The sequence below is a fragment of the Apium graveolens genome, chromosome 11 (assembly GCF_009905375.1).
Source record: "Apium graveolens cultivar Ventura chromosome 11, ASM990537v1, whole genome shotgun sequence".
NCBI lineage: Eukaryota > Viridiplantae > Streptophyta > Magnoliopsida > Apiales > Apiaceae > Apium > Apium graveolens.
Window position 1 is genome coordinate 1,481,459 of NC_133657.1, and position 14,464 is coordinate 1,495,922.

Here is a 14,464-nt window from a genome sequence, read left to right on the forward strand (position 1 = left end):
GAGCCTCAAGTACATATTTACGCAGAAAGAGCTCAACATGCGCCATAGGAGATGGTTAGAACTAATCAAGGACTATGATTGTGAGATTCTCTATCACCCGGGGAAAGCCAATGTGGTGGCTGACACCCTCAGTAGGAAGGAAAGACTCAGAATGATAACGACTTCGGAAGAATTGATAAGGGATTTTGAGAGAATGGAAATAGAAGTAAAGGTAACCGGAACCGGAACTGAAAAGCTTTGTGAGATCTCAATGCAGCCAGAGTTATTGGAAAAGATCAGATTGTGCCAAGAAAAAATAATGAATGAAGGCAGAGAGTCAATGACTGGAGAGGAGATCCATACTGAGAAAGATGATAAAGGGATAATGAGGTACTCCTACCGGATTTGGGTTTCGAATGTTCAAGAGCTTAAAGATGAGATTTTGAATGAAAGCCATAGTTCAAGGTATTCCATTCACCCGGGAAGCACCAAGATGTATAGGGATTTGAAGGAATATTACTGGTGGCCCAACATGAAGAGGGATGTAGCAGAATGGGTAAGCAAATGTTTGACTTGCCAAAGAGTAAAGGCAGAGCACCAGAGACCCAGTGGACTTTTACGACCCCTGGAGATTCCCGAATGGAAATGGGAACAGATATCGATGGATTTTTTTGTAGGCTTGCCAAGGATGAAAGCCAACCATGACACCATATGGGTAATTATAGACCGACTGACAAAGTCAGCTCATTTCATTCCTATCAATGAGAGATACACAGTCGATAGACTGGTGGACATTTACCTTAAGGAAATAGTGACGCGACATGGAGTCCCAGCGTCCATTGTCTCAGACCGAGACCCCAGGTTCAACTCCAGATTTTGGAGAAGCTTTCAAGAATGTGCGGGGACGAAGTTAAATATGAGTACCGCGTACCATCCCCAGAAGGATGGGCAGAGTGAAAGTACCATCTAGACACTAGAGGATATGTTGAGAGTCTGTGCAATAGACTTTAAAGGAAGTTGGGATGATCACTTGCCGTTAATCGAGTTTTCTTATAACAATAGCTTTCATGCTAGCATCGGAATGCCGCCTTGTGAGGCCCTGTACGGAAGAAGGTGTCGATCTCCCTTATACTGGGATGAAGTAGGGGAGCGGAAGATGCTCGGACCCGAAGTGGTCCAAAGGACCAAAGACATAGTGGATCTTATCAGAGGACAGCTTGTGGTAGCCCAAGACAGACAGAAGAAATATGCAGACCTAGCCCGAAGGGACAAGGAATATGAAGTAGGGGACTTAGTACTGCTAAAGATATCCCCTTAGAAGGGATTAATGAGATTTTGAAAGAAAGGAAAACTAAGCCCAAGGTACATTGGACCTTTTGAGATATTAAGACGGATTGGAAAGTTAGCTTACGAGCTAGCCTTACCCCCTAACTTGCAACAAGTTCATAATGTGTTCCATGTGTCAATGCTAAGGAAGTATCATCGGGATGCCAGACACATAGTGGAGTACGAGCAGGTGGATATGCAACCAGATCTGACGTACGTGAAGAAGCCAGTAAGGATTATAGATAAGAAGGAGCAGGTGCTTCGGAACAAAGTGATCAAGCTAGTCAGAGTGCTATGGCAGAATCATAATGTGGAAGAATCAACTTGGGAACTAGAGAGCGCAATGCTAGAAAAGTACCCCCATTTGTTTTCTATTTGATTCCGGGACGGAAACCTTTTAAGGAGGGGAGACTGTAATAACCCCCAAAATTTTGAACTTTTTGTAACCCTTGTGAATAGTGTTTTTGCTGAATGAGAAAACTTTTCATGCCACACTATGTAGGGGTTCTGTTATGGATATTCTGAGATTTTATTAGTACTCTATATGGTATATAAGTGTATGTAAAGATCGTAAGAATCCAATTCCGAACACTTTGATTTTTCCCGGAAATCCACTAGATACGGAAGGAATTGAGTATAAGGTAACAGGATGAAAAGGATTTAAATTAAAGGATTATAAGAGAGGATCATAAAAGGAATATAATGTATTGAGAAAGGTTAAGGAAACCCAAGTAATAAGATCCCGGGTATGATCCCTCAAACGATAAACGAAAACGAAAGTTAAGCGAACCGTATAACAGATCAGCGGTCATTAGGCAAACAATTAGGAAGTTAATCAAGGAGGTTAGGGATGATGAGGTCATCCAACCAATAAAGAGAGGACAAGTAAGAGAAGATGACATCATGAGCATGACATAAGCATGACATAAGGGGAAGGAGATGTGGTTAGTTTATAACCACACAAAGACAAGGTTAATAAGGTAATTAACCAAAACAAATCAAAAGAAAATCAACCAACCAAAACAAAACAAAGCAAACACAAAAATCATTTCATCTCTCCCACATTGCTCTCGGCTTTTTCACATTTCAAAGAGAAGGAATTTCAAAATCCAAGATCCAAGCTTCCTAAATTGGTAAGATAATTCTCTAGTATTCCTTATGCATAGTTATGGCTATCTTATGAGTTTAAGCCTCTAATTCATTCTCAATCTTCTCCAAGAAATCAATGAAGAAGATAATGAATAGTGATTTCAAGGTTTTTAACTTGATTTTTCTTGTTTTTCCTTTAAGATCCAAGCATCCCTAAGACTCCTCAAGGCTTCTTAAGGCTTCCTAGCTACTCACACCACTTCAAGGAAGGTATATCATCTCCAAACCCTAGTTTTACTTGGTATATTAGGATGATTTTGGTTGTTATGGTAATAGAGTAGCTTAATGATGGTTGGTTTAGAGTTGGGTTGGAATGGTGGTGAATGAAATGTTGAAATCTTAAGGTTTGGTTAAAGGATTTAGTATAGTTTAAATTCAAGTTTTAGGAACAAGTATAATTGTTAATAATGAGTTGTTTGGGGCTGTTGTAATGTGATATGGATGGACTTTGATTGTATGAATGGATTGGGGTTGTTTGATGATTGAATTGGAATGGTATAAAATTTGGAAATCGCGTAAACATAGCCGTCGTAATGTCCGATTTACTTTAGACTGCTTTTGTACATAACATTAGGACCCGAGAACTCCCTGCTAGGTTTTGACCATTTCCATGTTTAGATAGTTCATGTTACGAGCTTCGTTTTGATATGTGGTTCATTTGATTCCGATGTACGGTTTAGGAGAAACGGTCGTTTTAAGTAACGACGTTTCGCGAACAAACCATTACCCCTCGCCTTACTTTGAAACATAGGTTAAAGACCTTAAAGGGTTAATTAGTGTATGAATCAATTATGTTAAGTGTGTTAGGCAGTTGGTAAGACACTCGCGAAGGAATCGCCTTAAAACTCGTAATGGTTAAATTATTGGTGGAGCCGAGGGTACTCGAGTGACTTAAGAGAATCAGTAAGCGCAATGCGAGCGTTAGAGTCTAATTTGGTTAAAGTATAGATTTACAAGTGACTTTGGTTTAATTCCAATTCACATGTTGTTTATAGGTTACCAGACTCGTCCCAAGCCATTAATCACCCTTAGTCGCTCAGGCAAGTTTTCTATCCGTTATATTGTTGTTGTGATGTATACACTTGTATATGCATTATCTTGTGATAGATGCATGATGGTTAAATTAGCAAATTCTTGCGATATATTGTAGCATGTGATATGGTACATATGCATGCCTGTTTCGTATTCTTGCCATATATATCTGTTGGTTCATTTGATAATACCTATGCTAGAGAATAGCGGTAATTTGCATATACCCTTAGTATAGGGACCCAAAGGTTAAAACATTTTCTAAAACCGGCAGTCGAGGATCCCGAGTAGATTATATATATATATATATATTTATATATATATGGTTATAGTTTTCAAAACTATTAATCGAATAAGGTTTATTCGATAATTTTATATTATTTAATGAATATTATTTCGAATATTCATTCGAGGGCTTATGACTCGGCTTATTTTATTTATTGAATATTATTTCGAATATTCATTCGAGGGCTTAAGACTCAGTTTATATTATTTAATGATTATTAATTGGATATTCATTTGAGGATGTATGACTCCTTTATTTATTTAATGAATATTATTTATAATATTCATTCGAGGTATTATGACTCCGCGTATTATTTAATATTCTTTATTTTATTAAAGAATAATGTTCGATAATCAAACTTACTTTTGATTATTCAAATAAAGATATTACTTTCGTATAAGTATATCTTTGATTATTTACTGTTCATTTCAATTATAAGTTTTCCAACTTCTACCTCAATTATTCTTTATGGGAATATTATTTAAATAATAATATTCAGATATTTTCTAAATACATTGGGACTGATTTATTTTATTAAATCAGCATTGCTCCAACCACTCCTTAAAGTGTTTTCGAGTCTTCAAAATGATTTTTAAAAGTTAGAGCGGATCCCAAAACTCATTTTTTTTATATTTAAGATCTTCCTTTTAAAGGGGATTTAAATACTCGCTCAAAACCTGAGGGATCCGACTCTATGGTATATTTTATATTCGGAACAAGGTTGCAGTTTTGGTAAATGAATTGATTACTTACCCAACGTTCGGGAAGTAAGTCCATATGTCGAGTCGGCATAAGCAACATGGGCTCAGTGGGCGTCCATGATAGTGTAAGTGGCTCAGTGGGAGTCCATCAAATGCGTAAGTGGCTGAGTGGCAGTCCAGCATAAGGTCCTATTGCGACCATGGTGATGACCAGTGGGGAATTCGTCCATCTACTAGTAGAAAAGGTTACTTATCGGTATCTTTGCCTGATCAGCAAGATATCGGGTTTATGCCACAATTCTTTTTCCCTTTCAAAAATTCATTGGATGTTACAAACTCTGTTCATACTTTACATCACAGAGGTTTTCAGGGACTGTATAAAGAAGATGTATATGTGGTTATATATATATCGGAGCTTAATGAAGTATATCATAACTTCATTTCCTTCAATAATACTTCAAAGATTTAATCTATTCAAATCTTGTCTTGTAGTCTCATCTATGTGATGAACTGTTGAAAGCTCATTATACTTTGAACAGTGGTAGTTCAAGTAGCTTATAAATGATATAAGTATAGTGAAGTATTTGGTAACTTCATCCCTTGTTTTTACTTATATCCAGTAAGTAATTATCTTGCACCTGATAAAGGTTTCCAGCAAGTTATCCATTTAGATACTTGTGTTATTGTTTACACTATATATATTATCTTGCGAGCTGTAAGGCTCACTCTTGCTTTATTTCTTCATCACACAACAACAGTTAGGAAAGATGGCCAGACTCCAGCAGACCCAGCGCAAGCGCGTGGGAAGCGTCCCGCGTCTTTCCGTTGATGTTGTAGCTGCTATAGCTGTAGAGGTAGATCTATTGGTAGATCAGGCATTCTACTTTTGGGAACCAAATATTGTATAATTATAACTTGTGGCAGATAATGGCAATTAACTGTAAATTTATCAAGTAATCATTTTGGGTTGTAATAACTTTTAAATTGTGGATTCAAAGACTTGTACTTATTTCAATTTCATCTCTGAGACTATAACGGGTGGTGGTGTGTGTTAGTGTGGGGTCACAGTATGAGGTTATTTATTATTAATTCAGTTAAGTGATATTGTGGAAAGAAAGACCGTGACGACCCGGATCCCTGACCCCGGATCTGGGGGTGTTACAGACACCCATTCTCGTTTATATTTATAAGGGAACCCTCCCCGAGGATAAGTTCAAGGCTCAGCAACTCCACTACCAGGCTGCAAGGTAAGTGGTGTACGATGAAATTCTATATAAGAGGGGCTTCAATCAACCGCTGCTTAGATGTGTTGATGAAGAGGAAGGAAATTATATCTTAAGGGAAGTGCATGAAGGAATCTATGGCAATCACTCCGGGGGTAGCTCGTTGATAATGAAGGTTTTACGCCAAGGATACTATTGGCCTACAATGAAAGAGGATGCTGCAAATTTTGTCAGGGCATGCGATCGCTGCCAGCGCTTTACAAACTACTCTTCTATGACAGCGACGCTCTTGACGTCTATGATAAGCTCGTGGCCATTTGTCATGTGGGGGATAGATCTTATTGGGGAGTTGTCTAAGGCTAAAGGGGATGTCAAGTGTGCGGTGGTCGCGATTGATTACTTTACTAAGTGGGTAGAGGCTATGCCATTGGCAACTATCACGGCAAAGAAAATCAGAGATTTCATTTTCAACTCCATTGTTTATAGGTTTGGTATTCCTTGCAAACTTGTCTCTGACAATGGAAAACAGTTCGACAGTAAGGAGTTGCGGCAATTATGTGAGGATCTGAAGATTAAGAAGGAGTTTGCAGCAGTCTATCATCCTCAAAGTAATGGACAGACGAAAGTCATGAATAAAATAATAAAGCATACCTTGAAGACCAAACTGGAAGAGCACAAAGGGAATTGGCCTGAAGAACTCCCAAAAGTGATGTGGTCCTACAACACTACTCCACGATCTACTACGGGAGAAACTCCTTTTATGCTGACTTACGGCTATGAACCTATGGTCCCCGTGGAAGTTGGTTCGGGATCGCTTCACAGAGATCGTTACACAAAGGAGGATGCAGAGGTTAATCAAAGGCTTCATTTGGATCTCTTGGAAGAAACAAGGGAGAATTCTCAGTTGAGGCTTGCGGCATATCAACAACATGCCGCAAGGTATTATAACAAGAATGTAAAGGGACATCTACTAAATGTAGGGGATTTGATGCTCAGGAAGGTGATGCCAAACACGAAGAATCCCCAGCATGGAGTGTTTGGAGCTAATTGGGAAGGACCATACAAGATAAAAGCCATCTTGTCGAAATGGACTTATCACCTTGAGGATATGGAAGGGAAACTGGTTCCGCGAGCTTGAAACACGGAACATTTCCAGAAGTATTATCAGTAAGGCGTGCCTTTAGCTCCTTACGTATCTTTTTATCTACTTAGGGTTGTGCCCAGATTATAGACTAGAAACAATAAAATTCCTCTTAGCCCGGGGGGTAGTGTATGTACTACTTACCTTAGAACTAGTCGAAGGATCATTTTTTCGAATAAATTCCCCACAAAGTATAGTAGCGGTGGGACTGGTACACCTTTGACACCAGAGCGCATTATTAATAAAAAACTTTAAAATTCTCCAAAGGGCTGTTTATTTGTTGATTTACTTGGTTGTATGACGCGTCCTAATCACAGGACGCGCCCTGAGTGGTAATTCTATACAGATGTTAATAGAAACGGTAACTGTTAAAGAGAACAACAAAATCAAAGTAAAAATGGAACTAAGACGCGTACTATTTCCAAGGATGCGCCCAAGTTATCTTGGTTGATGCTCCTTCAGTTTTATGTTTCTTTAATGGCGATATTTCATAACTAAAAAGAAAGACATGTCCTTACAAAGGACGCGTCCAGTATGAAAGGCTAAGTGTATCTTTAAATTAAAGGGTAGACGCGTCAAGACATAGGACGCGCCCCCTCTTGCTTTATGCCTTATCTAAATACACAAGTGCAACATGGTATCATGTTCGTGAAATATATACTATTCAGATGGTTCAAGGACGCACCCAACTAAAAGTGGACGCGCCCATTAAGAACAATTACTTAACATATGACAGTGGAGGGAATAACAACAAAATTCCAATGTTGACGCATCCTCATCATAGGACGCGCCCCTATCTATGATAAAACAAGATTAAGAAAGTAAAATGATATGCATAAAAGTAATAAAAGAGAAATATCATAAAAAGTGCAAGCAAAAGGAGTTCAAAGATAATCATTACAAGTTGCAAGGCTTGAAGGGGCCCACACCCTTAAAGTAGTTCAGATAAAATGGAAAAAATAGACATAGGACGCGTCATAGGAAGGAGGCGCGTCATAGGAAGGAGGCGCGTCCTAAGGCTTGTCTTGGTTGTTTGGAGGAGGAGGCTGAACGTTAAGTGGAGAAGGCGTTGGGGATGCGTCACCTTCCTCCAAGCCTAGAAAAACCCTCTTGCTTTTGATGGAATCCGCAGCTCTAATTCTGAAATAACTTTCCCATTTCTGGGTGTCTTCATCAAACTTGGAAAAAGAATACTTTGGGTCATTTGCAATAAACCCCAAATAACCATTCCTCGAACCCAGTTGCGAAACCATTATGATAGATTAGCTTCTTCTCCTCTTTCTATCCATGCAGTCTGTCATCGTTCAGTGTGTCAAGCTCCAGCTGCATGATGGAATTTAGTGTGATAACACTCTTCATCGCTTTCTCCATAGAGGAGACATTACCTTCCAACACAGCTTTCTCCCCCTCAAGACGCGTCTGTCCTCCTGCAGGTGCTTGATCTCAGCATCTTTCTCTTGGACAAACAAGTTGATGTACTTTTCCAATGATTTGATTTTGTCTTCAGCCTGGATTTTAGCAGTATCAGTAACAGCAAGACGCGCCCTGAGTCTAGCAGCCATGTTGGCACTTTGTCTGGCGTGTAAATGAAGCTCGGCTGCAGCCCTCACCATGGCTTCTTCTGTTTGTTCCTCAGTCCTGAACATCTAGCCTCAAACTTCATCTTCAGTGAAGTAGCTAGCTGATGACGGGCCCAGATATCGGTGAACAAAGGATTGTTCATCTGGCACTGTTTTCTGACGCTTTGAGGGCGCATCCTCCTTCTCCGGGATGTCCAGCACCGTAGTGTCAATGATTTTTGGTGGAGAGGAAGGAGTCACAACATGAGTAGGGGTCTTAACCTTTGGATCACGCTTCGCAGGGGCCTGTTTCCTGGCTCTCAGCTTCTTAGAAGCTCCAATAGCAAACCCTTTTGGGATAGAAGCCATATATGTGACATAAACATAAAAAGAAAATGTTAGTCGAATAAGAAAGACGCGTCCTTATAGTAGGACGCGTCGAGAGCGTGAATCAATGTCAATTAGAATGAATATAAAGACATGTAAAAGCATGAAGACATGTCAAAGAAAATATATATAGAGACATGAGGATTGCATGTATGTGTCAAAAAAAGCAAGGATGACGCGTCCTAAAGTTATGACGTGCCCTACCTAAGGACACATTGACTATAACGTGAATTATGGGAAAAGTATAAGCAACGGGCAAATAACATAAGTTCCAAATGTTAAAACAAGACGTGTCTTAAAACTAAGACGTGTCCAAACCCAAGAACAATGGTGTAGGAAATGTCCATGAATCAAATTAAGTTGTGCGTTCAAGAGAAAGGACAAATATATGACGCATCCTAAGAATTTTGGTGAGATGGTATTTTTAAAATGAGAAGCTAAATCTGTAGCTTTGGACGCGTCCAAAGATACATGATGCGTCCTCTCTCACATGTACTTACCTTGTTCTAAATCAAATTGCTTACTAGTGTCAATCTCAATCACTTATGTGGCACTAAGGCCCCTAGCCTTTTCTGAGGCTGTAAGTACAGGTTTTCCGTTGTGAAACTCGCGGAATTTGTAGATAGAACCAACCCAGGCAGACAAGGCACCTACTAGTTTGAGGTTGTCTTCTGTAATCATATCCTTGAGATTGAAATGCTCCTCAGCATATTTTAAGACTTTCTCCGCTCTCTTCTTCTTTTTCCCTTTTAGTTCTTTTTGGGTTCTTTTGTCTAGAAGAAAATAGAGGAAAAGTAGGTAATACAATGATATGTGGAAAAGAAAGAGGACGCGTCATAACTACAGGATGCGTCCAAAGAGTAAAACTTACTGGGCTCGAGGTTAAAATGGACACGGACTCACTTTACATCAAAGATGTAGAAGAAAGGCTCTTTCCAGTCTCGTTCGTGGCTGATTTTCCCCTTGTTGAAACCTTTATTATTCAGCCACTTGTTGACTACAAGGAAATGATAGCCTGGGATGGATTTCCTAATATTGTAGAAGAAGCTAAATTCCTTCATAGAGGGCGCGCCCAGACCAAGATTGTGATACATCATATACAAAGCCCAATCTAGTTTGTAAGAGTTAGGGGATAGTTGCACAAGGGCTACATCGTACTATCTCAGGATCTTCTTGATAAACGGGTGTAAGGGTGCGCCCACGCCTAGAGAGATCAGTTTTGGTGTGAGCACCATTCCGGGGATCCTTTGGTTCCCAATGTTGAAAATGTGTGGCCTCATTGTACGAAGAGGGCACGCCCAGATGCCCTCCATGTCGTAGTATTTCATGTGCCACTGGATCTCCAATTCAGTTGCAGTGGAGTCAAGGGCTACACAAGCTAGCTTGTTTTCTTTTTTCCTCCGGGCATTTTTCTCTAGTTATGTTAGAGCACCAAGCTTTTCCCAATCACAATCCACTTCAACATCTGAGGGTTCCCAATGTTCTAGGGGAGGATCAGATTTCTGAGGGGACACATGATATACCTCAGGGTCAGGAACCCTCTTTTCGAATTCACTTACGCTAAGAGGGGACGCGTCCTGAGAAGCTGACGCGGCCTGAGCAGGAGACGCGTCCTCATCTGAAACAATCATGCGTAAGGGTAGTTGGATGGTTGTGGGTACAATCTCATCATTCGTCCAATCTTCGATGGCAGCCCTAACATTGAGAATTGGAGTTCTTTTTCATTTGAATTCTTTCTTTTTTATTCTAGAGCTTATGGGGACGTGATCCATAGAATCGGAACTGGAATCTAACATTATAGAAATCTTTGATTTGAGAGATTCAAAGATGCATATTTCTGCTTCAAGAAAGAATCTCATCCTGTGAAATTCAGGAAGTTCAGGTTTGAAAGAGATTGAATGTGGGGAGTAAATCCCAAGGCGTTTGTTGAGAATCTTGAATGGATGGAAGGGTGATGAAGAAGACGCGTCCTCCAGCTTTAAAAGAAGGAAGAAAAACTTGAGGACGCGTCCATGTAAAAAAAAGAGAAAAAAAGGGAATGTACTGGAAATGTATGAGGACGCGTCCTAGAAGTCTATCGTAGGATACGTGTTACGGTGACACATCCTAGCAGGGCAATACCTCTATATGACCTTTGGTTGAAATAACTCAAAAACATGTCTTCAGCAAAGAAATATGAGATGCGCCCTACGAGGATAACGCGTCCTAAACTAGCAAAATATGTGGGAATTCTAATCGACTATAAGCAATTTGGGGAAAATACAATAAAAACCTAGAAACATATAATCAGAATCAAAGAAGCTAAATATGGTATATTTACAAATACATACACATATACATACAAGAAAATGAAGAATAGTTCATAGAAGCATGAGGTATATGAATAGTTTTTTGCTCATTAAAATCTATTTGCTCGGTGAAATTAAGAGATAATGGAAGATTTTCATACCTCGTAAGTTGGGGGTTGGATTAAGCTAGAGAAATCGAGTAATGGCCGGTGGAATCGTCGAATTCTTGGACTTAACTTCTTGCAGTGGCAGTAATGGCGGTTTTGGAGAGAGAGAAAAGAGGAAAGTGATAGTGATGTGACTTGGGTATTTATAGAAAAGTAGGTGGATTACGTGTGTACCAGCTGTCACGCAACGGTCTGTTGTGAATGGAAACCATGGGCGCGTCTAGGTGTTAGGACGCGTCCTATTGTTTTACAATGGGGAAATCCAAATTTTGCTTATGGTTTTAAGTAAAATTCCAATTTTTTTTTCAACTGCAAATGGAATTTGGGGGTAGTTGTTATACCCAAAATTTGGCATTGGATTGACTCGGGTCAAACGCGGGTTAATTACAGTCAAACTTGGTGTTGCATTGTAAAAGGTTAGGACGCGTCCAGGCACACAGGACGCGCCCAACATTGAGGAGATGTTTTATGGAAGATGGTTTGATAATAAAGAAGCTTGGGAGCACAAGGTTAGGGTAGAACGCGCCCAAATATTATGGACGCGTCCACCGTGGTGAATGTGTCCAGCAGTAATGATCTTTTGGCAATATAAGCTGGAGGGCGCACATGTCCTGCTCAGGACGCATCCTGCCATTATGGAAGGTAGTGAAAGGAAAATATTAGGGAGGCGATACAGGAGTCATGGAGGTAAGGACGCGCCCAATGACATAGGACGCGTCCTGTGTTTGGTTAGTGCTCTCTCATGAGGATCATTCAGGAAAAAGCATGCTTGGAAGGGAGTAATGGAGATTATTTCTACTAACGTATTTGTTGCAGGTACTCTTTGAAGAATTCCCTCCTTGAATCGGTCAAGAAAGGGGATGTCCGTGAAAAGCTTGAAGGCCTCCAGGGGTATGCCTGATGATTGAAGGCCTCCTCCTGTATTAACGGGTGTCCTCGTTGGGGATGTGGGGTTAACATTGGTGTGTGCTTTAGGAACACTGTTCTCGTATTCAACGGGTGTCCTCGTTGGAGAACTTTAGAGTCATCCTGCACTTTGCACCCAAAAGCTTGGGATCAACTGTCTTGTTATCTGGTGGGTTATTCTCATTCGGGGGGCAGGGATGCGTTCGACACTTGGGGTGAACCATGGCTATACCTGCATTTGTAAATCAAAGGAGATAGCTGTAGCGGGGTGTTATCCTTGCGCAGGGAGATGCACTATCCGTGAAGTCCTGTGATTACGAATGAGCCTTGGGCCTTCGCGGTTGGGCCTGATAGTTGGACATTCCTAAAGCTAGAGGAAGATCGATTCTAGATGGGCTTCTATTGGGCCTAGGGATAAGAAGTCTAAGCCCATTAGTTTTCTTATTCCATAAGAACTACATCATGCTTGATCCCTATATAAAGGGTATATAGGCACATTGAGAGGGTAAGAAGTTGAGAGCTGAAAAGGAGCCACCACTTGCTCTGATCAATCTCAGCCCAAAACAACCACAAACCACCACACACCGCTTGATTTTCCAGCGAAGAACCACCATCATAGATCTTAATTCCGGCGAGAAACCTCAATCTTTGTTTTTTACCAGATTCCCCCGTCAACTAACCTCATCAAATTTACTTACCAAAATATATCTGTGTTTGATTATGCAAGTGTGTGAAAATGAAATATATATGTATTCAAGACACAAATTAATTAAACACAAAGATTTAAAAACTTTCTGGTGGATTGATCTTTTCTACCAGAGATATATATTGATTAAGAACTCTGTGATGCAAGAATGCACACAGCTGCTTCCAAGTAAAGTTATAAAGCTTTTTCTATTTCTCAGTTGAATCGATAATTATTCTACTTGCTACTCTTGGTTAATATATTACCAAGTTATATATGAAAAAGACAAACATATAAAATAAAATGTTTAAGTTTAATCACATGTTTCTTCATCTCTCTATCCAGCATCTTTGTATTTCTTCAAGTAAGCATGGAAATGGAAATGCTTCTTTGTTCTCATAAACCTGCAAATAGGCTGTCATATTCCTTTTGTATACAATCAACCCATGTGACTGTCAAGTCACTATCAACTGCTATTTGAATTTGTTATCCGTCGAGACTTTGTAGATTATCCGCTGAGTCTCTATTAGATCATATGTTAAGAGTATCTTGAGTCTTCCGTCGAAGCCTCGTAAAATCATCCGTTGAAAGTATTTCCATAGCAGTTGACATAATTTCATTTATGCAAAATTACAAGGTATCTAATATTTACAGTTAGCCAACCTATTTTGCATATCATTCTAGTAGTCAATATGACTTAAAATATCGTACAACCTCTAATTCTCTAAGACATTACAGTATACAGGAATGTGCTACAAAAACTTATTTAAACATAAGCTACTCTATCAACGGATGAACAAGTGTGGTTATCCATTGATATTTACAAATCACTTAATTAAATCTACTAAGGTGTTTTGGTGAAATATCATCAAGCCTATAATATATTCCTAACAACACCTATCCAAATCTCATCACTGTTTGGTTGAACTAGTTGCCTAACTAACAAATTGTGAATGAGCTGATTCTGAAGTTTAAAATTAGGCAACCTCGGCAAATAACCAAAATAGGACCTACTAAGATCACCTAGTTGTTCATCGGTAAGAATCATCCGCAACTCAATTATGGCATCATATTTGTTAGTAATAATAATTTTTGCACCCGTATTTTTATAGTTAAATCATAGTGCATACCTTAAAAATTAAGAAACATATTATAGCCAAAATTTGGTACTGGATCATCTCGGGTCCAGTACGGGTCAATTGGAATAGAATTGGGGCAAGAAGATGAATAATTAGGTTTTGGTCTGTATTGTATGAAGCGAAGACGTGCCTTGTATATGTAGGATGCGTCCATGATTGTGTAGGATATACCTTGGGTTGTCATGTTAAAAGATGGGGAGGAAGATATTGAAAGGAGGAGGACATGCCCAAGGCGCAAGACGCGCCCTGATAAGTAAAAATAACGAGATATGCTGTACAGGTAATAAGGTTGCCATGCAAGGAGAATATGTGTATTTTACAGGGGGAGGACGCGTTCTGCCTCCTGGAGATGCACACTTTGGGATGGTTGAGCTTGTTCTCATTCGGGATAAAGCAAATAGAGATACTTGGAAGATATAGCAATATATGGAGTTCTTAGGGTCAGGATGCGCCCAATCATTCAGGAAGCATCCTATTTGTAAAAAATGCATGATCAAGA